The following is a 21,434-nucleotide window of genomic DNA, read 5'->3' as shown; positions in this document are numbered from 1 at the left end:
TGGGAATAGTGCTGCTATAAACATATGCGTGCATGCATCTTTATAATAGAATGATTTATAGTCCTTTGGATATATATCCAGTAATGGGATTTCTGGGTCAAATGGTATTTCTGGTTCTAGATCCTTGCAGAATCGCCAAACTGTCTTCCACAATGACTGAACTAATTAACATTCTTACCAAGAGTGTAAAAGTGTTTATTTCTCCACAGCCTTGCCAGCATCTGTTGTTTCTTGACTTCTTTTTTTTTTTTATATTATACTTTAAGCTTTAGAGTACATGTGCACAACGTGCAGGTTTGTTACATATGTATACATGTGCCATGCTGGTGTCCTGCACCCATTAACTCGTCATTTAGCATCAGGTATATCTCCTAATGCTATCCCTCCTCACTCCCGCCACCACACAACAGTCCCCAGTGTGTGATGTTTCCCTTCCTGTGTCCATGTGTTCTCATTGTTGAATTCCCACCTATGAGTGAGAACATGCAGTGTTTGGTTTTTTGTCCTTGTGATAGTTTGCTGAGAATGATGGTTTCCAGTTTCATCCATGTCCCTACAAAGGACATGAACTCTTCATTTTTTATCCTGCATAGTATTCCATGGTGTATATGTGCCACATTTTCTTAATCCAGTCTATCATTGTTGGACGTTTGGGTTGGTTCCAAGTCTTTGCTATTGTGAATAACGCCACAATAAACATACATGTGCATGTGTCTTTATAGCAGCATGATTTATAGTCCTTTGGGTATACACCCAGTAATGGGATGGCTGGGTCAAATGGTATTTCTAGTTCTAGATCCCTGAGGAATCACCACACTGACTTCCACAATGGTTGAGCTAGTTCACAGTCCCACCAACAGTGTAAAAGTGTTCCTATTTCTCCACATCCTCTCCAGCACCTGTTGTTTCCTGACTTTTCAATGATTGCCACTTTAACGGGTGTGAGATGATATCTCATTGTGGTTTTGATTTGCATTTCTCTGATGGCCAGTGATAATGAGCATTTTTTCATGTGTTTTTTGGCTGCATAAATGTCTTCTTTTGAGAAGTGTCTGTTCATTTTCTTTGCCCACTTTTTGATGGGGTTGTCTTTTTTTTTTTGTCAATTTGTTTGAGTTCATTGTAGATTCTGGATATTAGCCCTTTGTCAAATGAGTAGGTTGTGAAAATTTTCTCCCATTCTGCAGGTTGCCTGTTCATTCTGATGGTAGTTTCTTTTGCTGTGCAGAAGCTCTTTAGTTTAATTAGATCCCATTTCTCAATTTTGGCTTTTGTTGCCATTGCTTTTGGAGTTTTAGACATGAAGTCCTTGCCCATGCCTATGTCCTGAATGGTATTGCCTAGGTTTTCTTCTAGGGTTTTTATGGTTTTAGGTCTAACATGTAAGTCTTTAATCCGTCTTGAATTAATTTTTGTATAAGGTGTAAGGAAGGGATCCAGTTTCAGCTTTCTACATATGGCTAGCCAGTTTTCCCAGCACCATTTATTAAGTAGGGAATCCTTTCCCCATTGCTTGTTTTTGTCAGCTTTGTCAAAGATCAGATAGTTGTAGATATGAGGCATTTTTTCTTAGGGCTCTGTTCTGTTCCATTGATCAATATATCTGTTTTGGTACCAGTACCATGCTGTTTTGGTTACTGTAGCCTTGTAGTATAGTTTGAAGTCAGGTAGCGTGATGCCTCCGGCTTTGTTCTTTTGGGTTAGGATTGACTTGGTGATGCGGGCTCTTTTTTGGTTCCATATGAACTTTAGTTTTTTTCCAATTCTGTGAAGAAAGTCATTGTTATCTTGATGGGGATGGCATTGAATCTGTAAATTACCTTGGGCAGTATGGCCATTTTCACGATATTGATTCTTCCTACCCATGAGCATGGAATGTTCTTCCATTTGTTTGTATCCTCTTTTATTTCACTGAGCAATGGTTTGCAGTTCTCCTTGAAGAGGTCCTTCACCTCCCTTGTATGTTGGATTCCTAGGTATTTTATTCTCTTTGAAGCAATTTTGAATGGGAGTTCCCTCATGATTTGGCTCTCTGTTTGTCTGTTATTGGTGTATAAGAACGTTTGTGATTTTTGTACATTGATTTTGTATCCTGAGACTTTGCTGAAGTTGCTTATCAGCTTAAGGAGATTTTGGGCTGAGACAATGGGGTTTTCTAGATATACAATCATGTCATCTGCAAACAGGGATAATTTGACTTCCTCTTTTCCTAATTGAATACCCTTTATTCCCTTCTCCTGCCTGATTGCCCTGGCCAGAACTTCCAACACTATGTTGAATATGAGTGGTGTGAGAGGGCATCCCAGTCTTGTGCCAGTTTTCACAGGGAAAGCTTCCAGTTTTTGTCCATTCAGTATGATATTTGCTGTGGGTTTGCCATAGATAGCTCTTATTATTATGAGATATGTCCCATCAATACCTAATTTATTGAGTTTTTAGCATGAAGTGTTGTTGAATTTTGTCAAAGGCCTTTTCTGCATCTATTGAGATAATCATGTGGTTTTTGTCTTTGGTTTTGTTTTTATGCTGGATTACATTTATTGATTTGCGTATGTTGAACCAGTCTTGCATCTCAGGGATGAAGCCCACTTGATCATGGTGGATAAGCTTTTTGATGTGCTGCTGGATTTGGTTTGCCAGTATTTTATTGAGGAGTTTTGCATCAATGTTCATCAAGGATATTGGTCTAAAATTCTCTTTTTTGGTTGTGTCTCTGCCAGGCTTTGCTATCAGGATGATGCTGGCCCCATAAGATGAGTTAGGGAGGATTCTCTCTTTTTCTATTGATTGCAGTAGTTTCAGAAGGAATGGTACCATCTCCTCCTTGTACCTCTGATAGAATTTGGCTGTGAATCCATCTGGTCCTGGACTTTTTTTGGATGGTAAGCTATTGATTACTGCCACAATTTCAGAGCCTGTTATTGTTCTATTCAGAGATTCAACTTCTTTCTTGTTTAGTCTTGGGAGGATGTATGTGTTGAGGAATTTATCCATTTCTTCCAGATTTTCTAGTTTATTTGCGTAGAGGTGTTTGTAGTATTCTCTGATGGCAGTTTGTATTTCTGTAGGATTGGTGGTGATATCCCCTTTATCATTTTTTATTGCACCTATTTGATTCTTCTCTCTTTTCTTCTTTATTAGTCTTGCTAGCGGTCTATCTATTTTGTTGATGTTTTCAAAAAACCAGCTCCTGGATTCATTAATTTTTTGAAGGGTTTTTTTGTGTCTCTATTTCTTTCAGTTCTTCTCTATTTTAGTTATTTCTTGCCTTCTGCTAGCTTTTGAATGTGTTTCCTCTTGCTTTTCTAGTTCTTTTAATTGTGATGTTAGGGTGCCAATTTTGGATCTTTCTTGCTTTCTCTTGTGGACATTTAGTGCTATAAATTTCCCTCTACACACGGCTTTGAATGTGTCCCAGAGATTCTGTTATGTTGTGTATTTATTTTTTTTAAGGCAGAGTCTTGGTCTGTCGCCCAGGCTGGAGTACAGTGGCTCGATCTCAGTTCACTGCAACCTCCAACTCCCAGGTTCAAGCAATTCTCCTGCCTCAGCCTCCTGATTAGCTGGGATTACAGGTGCCTGCCACCACACCCAGCTAATTTTTGTATTTTTAGTAGAGATGAGGTTTCACCATGTTGGCCAGGCTTGTCTCAAACTCCTGACTTCAAGTGATCCACCCGCCTCAGCCTCCCAAAGTGCTGGGATTGCAGGTGTGAGCCACCGTGCCCTGCCTGTTTCTTGTATTTGATGATGAAAATCTGTTATTGACAGTAAGAGGATGGGGGCTCAGCTTAACAACAGGGTGTTAGAAAAGCAGCAGTGAAATTTTGGTTCTCAAAACAATTTGATGTCTTATTCCTTTTTTTGAACATAGGTTTTGCTAAAAAAGGCCAGCCATTTTGAAACTTGATTTTATTGTCGTGTTCTCATTTTGAAATTCATCTTTTTGTCTGTATGAATTGGCAGCTGTATGTGGGAAATTTCAGTTTTGCATATTTTCAGATTACTTTCATTTTTACATCAGAGATTTTGAACAGATGCTATACAAAAGTATTCATTTATTTATTCAACAAAATTTAGTTCTGGTTATTTTGCAAGCACTTAGTGAACTTCATGGTGTACGTGCCTCAGATACTTTTGTGAATGTAATGGCAATATCAAAAACTTTGCCCTTATGCACCTTATAAACCTTTAATTTCAAGGCATGTTGATGAGTGAGCATCTGCTATAACATAATTTCATTGTCATTTAATTAACCATTATTTGGGTATACCTTATATTAAAGCTGATTATTAAAAACTGTAAGACATTTAACACATCTTCATCTTGCCTTTTTCCTTAACATATATAGATCAAGGGAGTCACTGAGAATCAATTTTAGGGATAGTTACAAAATCTTAACTTTGCAACTATAACTTTGTCCTCAATGTAATAACTGGAAAAAATAATTTACGTTTCAAAGGCTTTACTCTTTGTATTTTTTTGAAAAGGAGCCTTCACCGAGATTCTTTAAAAATTCTTGCTCTGTCCTACAGTAGAGACTAATGGACTCATGGATATGGTCCTGTAATGGATCTGTACCACCTCAGTTCTCTGATTGTCGCCCTCCTGTGGTGAAAATTAAAGCTTATTTTCATTTCATGTCTAGGATGTAGTATGTTCTTGTTGGGAGAAAATGATGTTTCTTGAGAAATAAGTGCCTTCAGTATCACTGTGTGTCACTTAATAAATATGACTAATATCTACTTTTACCAATTGCTGCAATTTGATCCTTAAACAGCCACCTTTAAATTATACTTTTTCTTTGGTTAAAGAAATTATAATAGACATTAATTATTTTACATTATTTTCTTATGTGGACAGCCATTCTTAGAACTAAAACTTTCAGATGTTTATATTACAAGTACAATTATTATTTACTATTATTAATGTCAGTGGCCAAATGTAATCAACTCTCTTCCTTTTACTTCCTTTTTTGAATCAAACTGTTACACTTATACAAGCAAGAGCAACCATTCTATATCTCGATCACTGCAGTGCCTAGAAGATACAACAGCATAATTTACAAATCCAAATTTCCAGGAAGTCTCTGCACATACCTCTAGTACAAAAGATGCTTCAGAGACTAGAGGGTCAGAGGGCAAAGAGAGGAAATATTCAACTCCCAGTTCAGGTCAAAAGGGAAGAAAACCTGGTGTTGAAAGAAATCCAAGAATGACTGTGTCTGCCACTCGCTCCTTTCTGTAAAGTATTCATGGTGTTTTACTTAAAATATTTGCTCTTATGATGGTCAATAATATTAATAGTTAGGCTTTGTAAAAGAATTTATGCTTTACTTATAATTAATGGATCATTCTAAGTTACTATATGTTTAGTTGCTATAGTAAGATGATGTGAAAGATTTGTTACCTGTTAAATGTTTCTGGGATCTTTATTATGATCTGTGCTTCCAAAGTTGAGCTGTAATTTTATTGTTTATACAAATGTAGAATAAAGCTTAAGTATGGGGAGAAAAATAAAAGCTAGAGTTTTCCTTTCAGCTATAGAACAGTCACTTATTTCTATAAATGTTCTTTATGTAGCTTTCCTAGTTCCATATTTAAAAAGATAAATATGGGGATCTACACAGGTCTCATTAAATAATAGTTCTCGATTAATAATGAATTTATTATAAAGCTTGAAGTTTAAACTAGAATTTTGCTCAACCTACATACCTTTTATGGTCAGGCTGCTATAATTATGTAATACCCAGTTAAATTTCAATTTCAGATAAACAAGGAATAATATTTTAGTATAAGCATGTCCCAAATATTGCATGGGATATACTTACACTGAAAAAAGTATTTGTTTATCTGAAATTTCAAATTAACTGGGCATGTGATATTTTCTGTGGCAACCTGTTTTACAGAGAACAGAGTAAGTCAGCTGAATTTTAGAATACTTAACCCTAACCTGGTGTTCTAACTCTTTCCTTTTTGTAATTATTATTATTATTTGGAGTCAGGGTCATGCTCCATCACCCAGGCTGGAGTGCAGTGGCACAATCACAGTGCCCTGCAGCCTTGAGCTTCTGGGCCCAAGTGATTCTGTCACCTCTGCTTTTGCCTCCCAAGTAGCTAGTACCACAGGTATGTGGGCCCAGCTAATTTTTTTTTTTCTCATAGAGACAGGGTCTCAGGCTGGTCTGGAACTCCTGGGCTCAAGCAATCCTCCCACCTCTGCCTTCACTTCCCAAATAGCTGAGACCACAGGCACATGCCACCACCATAACCAGCTTATTTTTTATCAGGTTGGTGCAAGAATAATTGCGGGTTTTGCCATTGAAAGTAATGGCAAAACCCGCAATTACTTTTTGCATCACCCTATTAATTTTTTGTGAAGACAGGGTCTTGCCCTGTTGTCTAGGCTGGTTTCCAACTCCTGGGCTCGAGTGACCCTCTTGCCTTGGCCTCTAAAAGTTCTGGGATTACCGATGGGAGCCACTGCACCAAGCTACTTTGTATAATTTTTAACATAAACATAAATATTTTGAGAAATAGAAATGTTAAAACCATTGGAGGAAAAATTATTGTAAAGTATACAATAGAAAAAAAAATCAAACAAAATACAACAAACAAAAAATTATCAAAATTTTCAGAGGAACAAAACAAAATCTAGTTTTACAATCTTCAGAATTCAATCCCATTATATCAAACATATAAAGAAACATATTCAAAGAAAAAGGCAATCAATAGAGACTGACCTCAAGATGACCCAGATGTTGGAATTAGTGTGGATTTTTAAAGTAGTTATTGTAATTCTTACTGAAATCAAAACCCAAAAAACCCTTAAAATAAATCAATAGGAAATCACAGCAGAGAAGAAGAAACTACAATAATAACAAAGGCTCAAGTGGAAATTCTAGAAGTGAGAAAGTTTTCAGAATTAAAAAATAATAATCAGTTGTGTTCAGGAGCAGCTTGGAGGTGGTAAAGAGTCAATGAACCTTAAAATACAACTGAAATGATTCAATCTGAAAAATGTGAGCAGTCATAGGTTGGGGTGAGGGAGCTTTTCCTTTGGTTAGTACTTTTAGGTAATCTTGGTTTTGATAAGGTTGCTACACTGATCCGTCAGGGGCATGCTAAGCCAGAGTTTATCTTGGTTTCAGTAGTGCTTTAAATAAAACTCATGATATCCTTGTGTACAAGATGGAAAAAGAGTGGACCAGATGACAATATTTAGATGCAGTCATTCTTAACCTCTGTTGCTCTCCCAGTGGTCTAGCTGGGGTTTGTATAAAGTGGAATGGGAGGAATAGGGAAGGAGCCCCCACCTACCCTCTCCCCTTGTCCACTTGTCCTCCACTAGTGGATAAAGTCCACAGGAACAGGCAAGTTATTTTAAATCTGTAACTTCTGTTGTCAAGATCTGTAATCAGTTCTGCTCGCTGGACTGGGGACAGGAACCAAGGGAACATGAGGGTGAACGGGTTGACATGGAGTCCAGGAACACACTGTGCCTACAGGCAGAATGTTGTTCCAGGAAAGCCAGTCAGCAGGCAGATGGTCTCAGATACCAAGCTAGTGTTGGGAAGCAAGATTCAGTCTCTTGAAGGTGGTGTTCCTCATTCTGTGGTTTGTATCAATTGCTTCAGAATGACCTGGAGTACTTGTTAAAATGCAAAGTTTGAGTCCAATCCTAGACCTCCTAAGCCTGCATCTCTACGGATGGGTCTCAGTAGTTGATATTGGAAATGTGCATGTCCCTAGGAGATGCTTATGCATATAGATTTGAACTGTTGTGTTTTAGGGTTAGGGAGCTGGCAAAAGCAAGGAATAGACCAAGCCCTTGGGTGGGAAGGCTCCATAACCTTGGCACTGTTAGCATTCTGAGCGGAACAGGATTCTGCCACATGCTTCTCAGCATCCCTAGCCTCTACTCTCTAACACCGTATTCCAGTTGTGAAAACAAAAATGTCCCATGGGAGGCAAAATAGTCACCAGTTGGGAACTGGAACCACTGCTTTGTGGGATCAGAGTGGTTACTTTGTTCCCAATCCAAGGATCAGAACACACGATGAGAGAAAGTCCAGCTATTGGAACTGGAGTGCCAAGTTGGAGCTAGACCTACAACAAAAGCTCCAAAAGCTCCTTTACAGAGCTGATCCCATGCCTCAGCTACCTAGCTTGTACAGATGCCATGTAACTCTAGATTTGGTGACAGAAGGAATTTAAAGGCTAGAACTAGATAGGGTCTTTCAGGTTAGGCCAGCACACAATGTGGAATTTTGACATCATCCAGATGCTTGAACCAACCTCAGTCCTGAGGCAGAATTTCCTGTGGCATCTGATACACAGCCTGGATTTGGAGCACTCACTGGGATTAGAGGCCACGGGAATATTGTGTTTAGGAACTCTGAAAGAGACAGGCTTCAACAAAGCAGACCTAAGCAACACGTAGCATCTGAACTTCTTTATCAGCTTCCATTCCAGCCCATGAGGACAAAAGCATCACATACATATCCACTGTGGCAAACCTGTCCTCAGTAGGGAGTTTCCCCAGTACTACTCTCCTCTCTGTTCTGAGCCTACTTGCTCCTTTGTAATGTTTCCACTTTCTGTCCCACTCCCTAATAGATGATTTGTCCTCTTTGTCCAGCCCCCTAGTTCTGATATTTGGATTGTCTGTGATCTGGGTAGTACTTAGGAGGTAGAATCAAAGCCTTGTTGATTGGATTGGGAGTTTCTAACTTCCTATTAAAGGCACTGATTAAGCATCTATTGTATAAAGTAAAGTAAGATTATGATCCAGTAAGAAAGATTCCACAAGTAGAGCAGGAAGAATTGGTTTCTAGTACACTTCATGCTTCAGGACTGGAAATCCAGAAAAAAATTCTGTGGTACGTTAAGTGTTTACTGTAAGTTTCATTTCCATGTGAAAAACTGTAGTTAGCTAAAAAGTACATCCATGAAGAATCCTGATTAAACTTGTTTAATCCTGGTTAAACTAGCTACTAGCTAAACAATAAGTTCACAACAACTCAATAACTCTGTAAAAGCATTTCCTCTGAATATTTTATTTAGAAAAAAACACAAAAAGATAAGGCAGAAACAAAAATCCCAGTCATTTGCAGTATCTGTCAGCTTTCAATTTGGTTCTCTTGTTTAAATAAAGAAAAATAGTAAAATTAATCTATGTAAAACATGTCATGTATATTCAACTGCTACTAAATATAAAAAGCTTTAAAACTGCGTGTTCAATTTTGGTTAGTGTATTACCACAACACTTATATTAATTATGTATACTTTTAAATTTGGTTTCTATAAAAAATGGATTCTAATCTTATAAAAGTTATTTCCTAATATTCAATAAATGTTGCCTAAGGGCTTTTTCATTCCAAATAGCAATTTTAATTATTCCAGAATTTAAGGGTGCTCTAAATTTCCATTTAACAGGGTGAGAATGCTGTATTATTACAAGTGAAAAAAGTTACAGGACATAGAGCTTATTCCGTTTTAGACTCCACAACCTGATTATATTTTATATCCTCTTCTTGATTTCTCACAACTAGATACATATTCATTTGCTCAGCTGGAAAAAATTCTTAACATTATTTACTGACTTTAGGTATGAACTCTACCAGCTAGTTAACAGGAAATATGTAATTAAACATTGCCTTCATCAAGTAATGTAAAAAAAGGGTAAGAGTAACTTTCCAACATAGGACTTGAATGAGCAGCTGGTGATTATCAAAATCTGGCACTTAATTGATTTATACTTGTACCCTCACAGCTAAACGTCTCTACCTGTTTTTCTATGTTGTAAATCTAGGACATCACTTATCTACATAGGAAGAGTAATAAATATTAATAATGTGCTATGATAAACATCCTGCACTCTTCCAAATCTTACAATAAAACTGCTTCAATTTCACTTGTTTAGCTTTTATACTCAGTTTTTTAGTTGATCTATGCTTATTTTAAGGAACCTGAACTACTCTAACAGAATCCACATAATTTTTATATTAGTCAAACTGCTTCTTTCTAACTCTGGTTCTAAAAGTTATAAAAAGATAATGATAAATTTATCAAGTAGATACAGTCAAACCTGAATTTCTTAAAGTATATACTTAGAATTGGTTATAATTTTTAGATATTCTTTCTTGACAGTCTTTTCCCAAACTCATGATGTCCTCTCTAGGTAATATTACCACACTCATAAATTAGAAATAAAGACAAAAATTTGAAAACTACAGTAATTTAAGAGAATGTAGGTTTTCTATATGCCATTTCTATTGGCTACTGAAAATAGTGGAAATAAGTAAATAGCTACCTGTCCAGAAGCGTCTCATGCAAAAATCCATCTTTCTGAGCCTTTTTAAGAATTTTACTGTCTTCTTTACTTATTTTAAGTTTGTGGTCTTGGAAGCTCTGAAATTTCTTTCTGCAAAGAAAATGTCTTCATTGAAAAATACCTCAAACTCTGATTATACATATTTACTATTAAATTTATAAATACTGTTAATTTCTTTTTCACTTATTAAAAAAGTTTAATTATAGGCCAGGCGCAGTGGCTCATGCCTGCAATCCCAGCACTTTGGGAGGCCAAGGCAGGCAGATCACTCGAGGTCAGGAGTTCGAGAACAGCCTGGTCAACATGGTGAAACCCCGTCTCTACTAAAAATACAAAAATTAGCAGAGTGTAGCGGTGCGTGCCTGTAGTCCCAGCTACTCGGGAGGCTGAGGCAGTAGAATCACATGAACCTGGGAGGCGGAGGTTGTGATGAGCCGAGATCGTGGCACTGCACTCCAGTCTGGGGGACAGAGCGAGACTCCGTCTTGGGGGAGAAAAAAAAAGTCTAATTATATTTTTTAAATAAGCTGGAGCTTTTGAACAACAAAGATGATCTTCGTGACCTCTCAAGAGGAGGGCCACTCATTGACTGGGTAGCAGAAGGCCCCACTTCTATTAGGGCATGCTGTCTGGAGTCCCGTGTCCTGGTCATAGCACAGCCTTTGACAGGCATTACGCCCATTCTATGAATGAATACAGAGATTGACTAACCTGAGTGACTAGCTTTGGGAGCTGGTAGGATGATTAGGAAAACTGAACCCTCAAGAAAAGAAAAGCATTTAGCTCAGTGCTCTGTCCCAGAGGCTACATTGTGTTGCCTCTTCTTGACCATCAGTTTTCATTTTTTCAGACAGGGTCTTGCTCTGTCACCCAGGCTGGAATGCTGTGGTGATCAGAGCTCACTGCAGCCTTGAACTCCTGGGCTCAAACAATCCTCCTGTCTCAGCCTCCCGGGTAGCTGGGCCTACAGGCGTGCCTCACCATACCCAGCTAATTAGGTAATTTATTTTGAAAGCACTTTGAGAAGCACTTCACTGTCAAATCTGTAGGTCTAAAAGGAAAAGCATACATACACATAACTGATTTCACCTTGTTTTACATTTCATTTGTCTTCTTCTGGAATGTCATCTTTTTTCTTGGTTTCTCTTTCAGCACAGGATCTAATCTAGATATTTGAAAAGAGAATCCAATGGGTTATATGTTTATCTTCCACCTTCCCCACTTTACGTATCACATAAGAACATTCAAGATGATTTCTTATGCAGAAGAAAAAATTAACTGAGCAACTATATTCAGAAAAAGACAGGTTCTGGCTATGTGTTTTTACTTCATATATATAATCTATATGAGTAAGTGCTATCACATGCTTCCTCCAGAGCCCTTGTGTCAGAAACACTACAGACAAAATTATTTCAGAAACATTTTACACATCAGATCCTGTTAGGCAGTAAAGCAATCATTAACTAATTTAATTTTGTCCTCCAAGTCAATACACTAGGATCAAATTATCCCTAGTAGACAAGTGTTCATTTGATCAGATTGAAAGCTTAATAGCTATTTTAGATTGCACAGACTATTACCAAAGTATTAAAACGTTTAACATTACACAACTTGTTTTTAATTAATTGGAACCCACCTATTTTACTAGCTTCTTATATCCTCCTAAGTTTGGATAGATGCTTACTATCACATGTCATAAGTTAATTGATCTGCATTCAACAATTAGGATCGCCCACAGAACAGGCAATTGGCAATGGTAAGGACTCATGTCTCCTAAGGGATCTCTGTGGCCAGAGTCCAGTTCCAGGGCTGCTTAGAAAGTGATGACAAATAACGTGTTTGTGCCAATGACATCTTTGTGACAGTTTTGATTAGAGGGGTCCCAGACCTGAAAACATTCCCTGCTAGGGCCTGTAGCACAATGCTACCTTTAGTAAGAGGGATCTGTGTTCTGGTAGATAAGGCAAGGTCATAAAGGTGAAGGGCTGACAGAGATTAGGAGGTCCTGCAATTAAATGGTACGAAAAGAGTCCTAAATAATCACTGTTCAGAGCTTCCAAGTACTTGACTAACCAAAGAGATCCAGAAAACTTTGTATTTCATCTGAAAATTGCTTTAAATAGTGAAAAACTCAATCTTTGTGTAAGTATCATTGTATCTTTGTATAAGTGCAAAGCACTGCACATATATTTGCAATTGTTGCCTTCAATAACACTTTTGTGATGATATCCAAATGAAAAATAATTTAAACATGATACAATAAAATATAAATAAATAAAATTAAATGTAAGTCACAAACCAATCTGCATTTCCTCAGTGACCTGTTTCCTGAGAAGCAATGTGCTATGAAATACTGAGACTGGCCTCTGGAGTCAGCTGGGCCTGGGTACACATCCTCTCTTACCACACCTTGAAATCACTGTGATTTCCATGAACTGACTGACAAAAACCACGAGGATGTAAGGAGGTTCAGAGGCTGTCTTACTGTCTGTAAGGCTGAGCTCACATCCACCTCACAGGAGCATTATGGAAATTCAAGACTACAACGCATGTGCCGGATGCATGCAACGAAAAAATATAACACTTCACTTCTTTAACTGTAAGAAAATTCCTACATTTTAGATTGAAATTGTTTGAGCTTTAGATTTGAAATTATCTGAAATCAAGACTATTCTAAAAAGAAAATCAAACATATGACCGGAAATCTAACATGAAGCACATACAGAGAATTGATAGATGCTTTTAAATTACACTGGTAGTAGAGAAAAATGTAACATAAATTTTTATGCTCTGATTATAAGAACGAAGGGCATTTTAGAAAAGGCATTTGCCCCCTCTCTGAGAGCCTTCCACTCTGGCCCCCACAATGCCTGACAGAGCAAATCTGGGTCAGACTGGATGCAACCTATGATTCCCAACAGAGACAAAGCAGATTCAGGATGCTCAGTACTGCGATGGAATGCCAAGACACAGAAAAACCATGTGTCAAGAAGGGGGGAGTTATTCTTTAGACACATCCTGGTATATGTTTATCATTAAAGATCAGTGGCTTTTGTGAGTCTAAAAAATTAAGCCTTAAATGTTTTCATCAAATTCCAGTTAACTACCTGATTTATCTAGGTTATATTAACAGTATTATTTAGAATTTCACCTTGATATGAAGATGTCTGTGTAACTTTTACAATGATGTAAAACAAAGAGTAGGATTAGGGAGGGCACAGGCCACTGGTGCAATGCATAACGCATCTGACTACAGATGAGGGAATTTAGCCTGGAATAAGGAATTTTTATTTCCAGCTTAGTGATGCACACAAATTTTAAAAATAAAATAAAAATCATGTTTTATGTGATTCATGTTTCTCCTAATGCAAAGAAGATGGGTACTATTAATAAAAATATTTTTAAAATGTAAGGGCTAAGGCCCCAGAAGTTCTGCTATGATTTTTTACGTTTCATAGAGTGATTATCATCACAGAAGCTCAAGCATTACATAAATACAAACGTGTATACCCCGACCTGGTAATTCTGCTTCTGGAAATTTATCTTCAGGTCCACCCGCACATCTACAAATTGATGCATATTCAATGTTATGTACTGCAGCAGTGTTTATAAGAGCAAAAGACTGGAAACAGCCTAAATTTCCATCTACAAAAGACTAAATAAATAAAGGTACATCCCTAAAATGGAATATTATGTGGCTGTTAAAAAAGAGAGAGAGAGAAAGAGAGGAGAAGCAAGAAAAAGAGAAAACTTTCTACATTCAAACTAATAGTAGAAAACTCTCCAAGATACAATTTTAAGGAAAAAAATATCAAAGTCGAGAAGACTATAGAGGAGACTGCCTTTAGTGTAAGACAGTTGAAAATTATAAATATATTCATATGTTTATAAAGAAATTTTAGGAGGCTATAAAAAAACAAAACAAAGGGAAAGAGGAACAGGAGCTGGGACACAGGTGAGTAAGATGCATAGCAGGCATATGTCTTCATCTTCGTATGCTTTTATTTAAAAATGTTGGACCACATGTACATGTTATCTATTTTAAAAATTAGATTTTAAAATACAAGCAAGAAAACAAGAAAATGAAAGCATGAAAAGAGCATGTGGAACTACCAGAAAAAGATACTAATCCATGGAGATAATGGCAAGGTAGCTCCTAGATACACTGATTTCTCTACCACATTGTATAAACAAGCCATCAACTATGGGATTTATAATTAAAAATGAGTCTATCTGAAATACCACATTATAAAAAGCTATTAAGTAAATCTTTAAAGTGACAGTAAATGATGACTTAACATTTTAAAGAGATACAGTCACATCGCATGTGTGAATGCAGTCATCTGTATAAAATGTCATCATTACCTTGATCATTTCTTCTTCTGCTGTTTTACTTTTTGCTTCTATGTCCCCTGCTTCATTGCATCTAATAAAGCAGCTATTTGAGGCCAACAAAGCCATTTTCCCCTAAGTGCAACAAAATAACGAAATAGCCATGAGGATACTTCTTGTAGAAGAAACATTAAGTGTTTAGACTGAATTAATTTTTCCTCCCTGATTTAAAAATCAGAGAAAAAAACTTAGAGAAAAACCTGAAAAATATAATACAAGAACATATAGAAAAGGAAACCAAAATCACCTTTCATTTTGCTATTCGAAGATTACCACAATAAATATTTGTAGTGTATCTTCCTAGTAGGACTAAATTCTAATTACATGAGGTAGGATTGCTTCCTTTCTAAAAGATCTAATGAAGATAAAACTGATTTAGTTCTGTTTGAAAAATTAACTTTAAAGACAAGAACATAATTATGAATGCATACTTTATTCAAATATTAGCATTTTAAGTAAAATTTATTTTCTTCACAATTAGAAAACATGAAAAGGCACATACAATGCCTTTGGTGTTTTGAATTTAAGAATCAATGTCTGAGGGACTTTTGTGTGTGAAAATAAATATTCATATACATTTTCATTTGTTTAATGTTTGATGTATTACACTGCTTTCTATTAAACAAAACTTTAAAAATTGATTTTCTTGCGTATCTAAATCTGGGTTATAAATTTGGTTAGCTTAACTCCCGTAACAAATATATTGTTTATTTATAACTTGTATTTGGTTGATTCTTTTGGAAAACTTGGAATACAATAACATTTAGACAAAATATTTATAAATATAATGATTACAAAATATGTTAACCTTACATCACATCCAGTTAAAAACGTGCTGATAACATGGATTTAATTTCTTAGTTAAGTCACAAGAGCTGGGTGGTCTCTCATCTCGATGGCTCCCGGTGAGCCCTGGAACATGGCGGTGTGGTCCAAGGTGATTTAAACCTGTGCCACAGATTATTCAGCTGAGTCCTTTTTGCAATAGAGTTTTAAGACCCTCTTTCATTTAAATTTAAATTTTTGAAACTTAGTGTCCTTCCTAAAAATAAAATGAAATGAACTTTCCTAAAGTGTGGTATTATTAGTACTATCTAAGTCATCATCCTGGCCTTATGAAATATTGGCATTTTCTACTGGTGTAACTTTTATTAGAAGCATCTCATCATAACTAGTAGGATCATCTCAAAGGGGTTGCAACACATTAGCAGGTAATGAAATCAATGTAGTGTTTCCTGAACAGTACTGGGTGGGTGGGGGGGAAAAAGAATACACACAGACACACAGAGGAAGGGGTAAAAGAGAATAAGAACTATCAAGATGCATAACACATGGATAAGTAAGTATTGTTAAGTACAACTCTTGCTTCAGTTACACATATGTGTGTGCTGGGCTGCAATGTAAAAATGCATTTCTCAATGGATTGGGTCAAAATAGTTTTCAAGTCACTGACTTATGATTTTATCCTAGGGGATGAGGAAATTAGTGTAAGTGATTACCACTTTCTGGTGGGATGTTTGTTTAATCTGTCATTTTAGAAAACACTGCTGAGTTCCTATTTTCAGTTCATTATTGTATACTGCCAAAGCTGCTACTCAAAGGCTGAGCTTATCTTCTATTTGCTTGTTCTGCGTGGTGCCCATTGGTCCTTACTGTTTTTGATACAGTTATCTACTTTTTAAAGACAGTTTAGCACTCACATATTTTTGTTCAATATTTACTTCTCACATAGAAAAAGGAAATTATGTATTCTGTATCAACAAAGATTTAACAAAACATCCATATACTACAACTGTCTACTTACTAAAATTAAGAATTAGTATATTATCTTTTTTCTTCTTATATTAAACTATCTTTTCATACACTATTTTAAGCTTATGAACTGAAAATCTTTTAGAGATAATTTACTTCAATGAACTCTAATTATTTAGATTTTATACGCAAATTGTCACAACTTGGTCTTAGCTAGCTCCACTGTTTGCTTACAGTCTGTAATGTTTCTGAAAGCATCCATGATTTCTGCTACAAAGAAGATACTTAGGAACTATTCTGTTTTCCTACTCTGTGACCTAAAATTGACTGGTTCTTCAATGGAAATGAGATATATATCTAGGCACTAAGGGTATACGAAATAATTGTGGGCAAAAGTACTAATGCTATTTTTGTTGCACTACATTTTGAAATCTCTTTAAGGCTCTATGTTCTGATTTATTCCAATTTAATGTATTATACTATTGCATCCTACTTTTTCTTTTTAAATATATTATGATTGACTGTTACAGACTTTCTGTTAAACTGACAGGAAGTTTTTATAAACAATAACAGCACTTACATTTTGAAAGACTGTTTCCCATTGTTCTCTTGGTCCAATTGCATCTGAACGCCCAACAACAAGTTCATCTGAATTTATACCAAGATATTTTCCATAGCCAGATTTCAGGGTGATTCTGTACATTAATAAGATAAATAAAAGTTAAAAACTGAGAGAAAATTAATTATAGGACACCAAAACAGGACATGTGTATGTGGGTGTGTACATATCTAAAATTTCAGACTGGACATATTCCAAGTGTTCAAAAGATGCATGTGGCTGAGTGGTGACTCACTCCTGTAATCTCTGTGCTTTGGGAAGGCAATGGGAGGATTGCTTGAGGCAAGAAGTTCAAGATCAGCCTGGACAACATAGTGAGACCCCATCTCTACAAAAAATTTAAAAAGTTAGCTGGGCATAGTGGTGTGAGCATGTAATACCAGCTACTTGGGAGGCTGATGCAGGAGGAGTGCTTGAGCCCAGAAATTTGAGGTTATAGTGAGCTATGATCACACCACTGCCTCCAGCCTGGGTGACAGAGTGAGAATCTGTGCCTTCAAAAAAAAAAAAAAAAAAAAAAAAAAAGCTACATGTGACTAGTTGTTGCCATATTGGACAGTGCAGTTTTAAATTTAGTTTTATATTTTGCTTTTTTAATATAAACATTGTGCCTTATATATTACATAACAAATATTTTCAAAACTCATCATTCTTTAATTATACCTCTTTAGTTATAAACTTCAATAATAAATTCTAAAACTTTATGTCATCAAACTGTTTTCCAGAAAATGCTGCTTCCATTTACATTCTTACCTCAAATTAACAGAATATGTTTTGTATCATGGATTTTTTTTTAAACATTATGACTCTAAAAAATACTTGAAAACCTGATATGGAAAAAAACAGTACCCTATTAATTTGCATTTTAGTAGCTAACTAGAATAACAATTGTTTTTGTTTTCCTTTCCTTTTTAGTTTTTAGATTATCTGGTAATGTCCCTTGTCCATTTTTCTATTCAGATCTGATTGTTTGCAATTTTCCTACTGGGGTCTTCAGTGCTATGAATTCTATACAAGATACATATGAAGATTAAGAACTCACTGCCTACTAAGATTGTTGCAAATATTTTCCTCATTTGTCAGTTAATTTTCTTTATAATCCTTTTTTGTTTATAATTGTAAAGCAGTTTAAAACTATTTAATTTTTTCTTCCTCTGCTTTTCTTCTTTGTCTTTCACCCTACTTATCAGATTTTCAAAGAAAGTATAGAAATAATCATCTTAATGTGATTTTTTAAAATTATGATTTCTTTTACCTTACCAACAATCTCCTCGGATGCCAGAATTGACTTCTACTCCTTTATATGTTAATGATTATATAACAGAAATCATTATCATGTTGATGTAACCAATTACTAAAATATGTAAATTCACTTTCAGTATCTTTTACCCAAAGAATCATTTTATACTTCTGCACAAGGTGAGAATAAAAAAGGTTACTTTATAAAATGACTGTAAAAATAGTGAGTAAAAATATTCTTTTGGTCGTTATGATGCTGTAACATTCTCTGCTGGTTTCAACAATATTCCTTTTTTTAGTCTTCCTGTTTCTCTTTAGACTTCCAAACAGTGAGTTTAAATATCATAGCAACAGTGAACCAGGTTTTGTACTATTTGATTTATTTTTTAATCTATCTTATTTGGTGTGTGAAGTTATTAATCTTCATTTTTTAACTTACATATCTTTTTTCCAGCCTAGCATTATATATTGATAGGAAATCCATTAAAAGTTGATCACAAAATCTACTTTTCAAAAAAGCTATTTCATTTTTTATATCAAAATTACCGTGGGCTTAAGACAGATACTAAAATTTTTAATGAATACAATTAAATTTTTAAAATAACTGGTTACTAATTATATTACAACATAAGCTCACCTGGAATCAGATAATTTGACAGCTGTAAACTGCTCTGGAGGACTAAGGCCCTCATCAACTATTGGAGAAAAAACATTTGAAAATAAATTTGACATTTGCTATAAATATAAAGACATTATTTTGCTTTAAAAAATGTGGCTATTTTCTTCTGCAATTAAATGTAAGAATATTCAGATATACTGATGTCACTGTAATACTGTATCTTTGGAATCAAGATCTATTTTACCTTCTTTTAACTACAGTGCTAATTTTATACACTGAGTAAGACAGGGTGATATAATGCTTATTTAACAACTTTCGAGATAGCTTCTCTTTATGTTTTAAAATACAGTCATAAATAAGCACTTATTTAAAAAAGCTAAATGCTTTCATTTATTCAATGGATGGCCTTGCTGACCAAATGATACTGCTTTTTATCTTCTAATTATTTCGTATCTCATTAGTGCTTCCTCTAATGGGCTAAAGAAAATGAAGAAACTTCAAATTGTTAAATGCACCCAGGTTAGTTTTGGTAATAGGTCTGAATGAAAAAGAAATTCACACATGTTTGACTCAAATAGGTTTTCTTTTTTCTTTCCACTTACTATTTTAATTATTCATATTGTTTTGATTTCCAAAGATACTCTTCTGGAACAATACGGAATGTTTTCCAATGCTTATATTAGAAAAAGGGACTTGCCAATGGCTGGTAAATATTAAGGAATTAAAAAAAAAAATGGAAAAGTCAAATGCAATGGTTCCATTCCTTTGGAAAATGTTTGAGACTAGTTAGAGTTTGGCCTAAGTGAATGAATGTCCTAAAATCTACACTTGTGTCAGGATCTTCCCTTCCAGACACAAACCTTCTTTGTGTGGAGCTCCCAGGGTAAAAAGACCATTGTCAAGTGCATGTATATAGGTTCCCTCATCCATTTCAATGGCTATGGTTCCTGAAATTTCACCAAAGTTTGTTACTGTCCGCCAGATTCCTAAAAAATAAAATTGATATTTCAACTTTATATCTTAGTTTTGACACAGAGTTCTTTGTTATTATAACTTAGTTTTAAAAACTTTTTATTTGGCAGTCGTAAGAAATAATATGAAGATCTCACATATCCTTTACTTGCTTTGTCTCAATGATGACATCTTGCGTAAGTATCATACACTTTTAGAATCAGGAAACTGACACTGATATAATCCATGAAGCTTATTCAGATTTCACCAGTTTTACATGTACTTGTTTGCATGTATGTGCACAGATTCATGTAACTACCAGCACAGTCAGGATTAGGTTTTTAAAATACATAATAGCAACATACAGCCAGGCATGGGGGTGCATGCCTGTAATCCCAGCTACTCGGGGAGCTGTGAAAGGGGATCACTTGAGCCCAGGAGTTCAAGGTTATAGTGAGCTATGATCACACCACTGTACTCTAGCCTGAGTGACAGAGCAAGGTCCTGTCTCAAAAAAAGACCAAAACAAAACAAAAGGCAACATGTGAAGGTACAAAGTGATATATGGAGAACGGTCTCTCTCATGATAGACCCCAGCCTCTATTCATGCCTGCTTTCCAGAGGCAATGCCTATCATAATGCTTCTTAAAAATGCCTCTACAGGAAGACTTTCTAGCATAGTAATCTTTTTTTTTTGTTTGTTTGTTTTTGTTTTAGACGGAGTCTCGCTCTGTCGCCCAGGCTGGAGTGCAGTGACGCGATCTTGGCTCACTGCGACCTCCACCTCCTGGGTTCAAACAATTCTCTGCCTCAGCTTCCTGAGTAGCTGGGGTTAAAAGAGCCTGCCACCATGCCCGAAAAATTTTTTTGTGTGTTTTTAGTTAGAGACAGGGTTTCACCACATTGGCCAGGCTGATCTTGAACACCTGACCTCATGATCCACCCGCCTCTGCCTCCCAAAGTGCTGGGATTACAGGTGTGAGCCACCGCACCTGGCCAGTAGTCTTAACTATGATTTTAGATTGAAAGCAAAATGAGCAGAATCTATGTCTATGTATACTAATTTCCAATTTGCCAATAGAAATGTTAGACTCTAACAACAATTATTTTAGCAGTTGTTATAAAAGTTTATATCTTAATGTTAAAAAATATCCTCAAACCTCCTCCTAAATTGTACTTTAACTAGAGTAGAAATGAGTCAATCATTAACTGGATATGACATATTAAGGAATTCTTGTTAATTTTACAAGGTCTGATAATGACATAGTATAATATATAGAAGTAAAGAACAAAACGTGATGAGAGAAAGACATACCACGTTAAGAAATGTACATTTATGTACTTATGGGTAAAATGATGTAATATCTGTGATTTTACTTAAAATTTTATAGGAAAAAATGTGTGTGGGGGTGTGCATGTAAATGAAACGAGATTGGCAAAATATTGATAATTAATGCTAGGGCCTAGACACATGGGGGACTCATTATATTCTTCTACGTATGGATTAGTTGGGATATTTCCATAATA

At 35.7% G+C, this 21,434-nt stretch overlaps 1 pseudogene; it reads right to left on the bottom strand.

The window, feature by feature from the left end:
• Positions 1-19,936, bottom strand: part of LOC107973311 (protein FRG1-like) — a 28,892-nt pseudogene extending 8,956 nt beyond the window's left edge.
• Between the last annotated feature and the right edge of the window lie 1,498 nt (positions 19,937-21,434).

This window comes from Pan troglodytes, chromosome 22, assembly GCF_028858775.2.
Source record: "Pan troglodytes isolate AG18354 chromosome 22, NHGRI_mPanTro3-v2.0_pri, whole genome shotgun sequence".
In the NCBI taxonomy this organism is placed as follows: Eukaryota; Metazoa; Chordata; class Mammalia; order Primates; family Hominidae; genus Pan; species Pan troglodytes.
The sequence above is the reverse complement of the archived record's forward strand: the minus strand, read 5'-3'. Positions and strand labels throughout refer to the sequence as shown.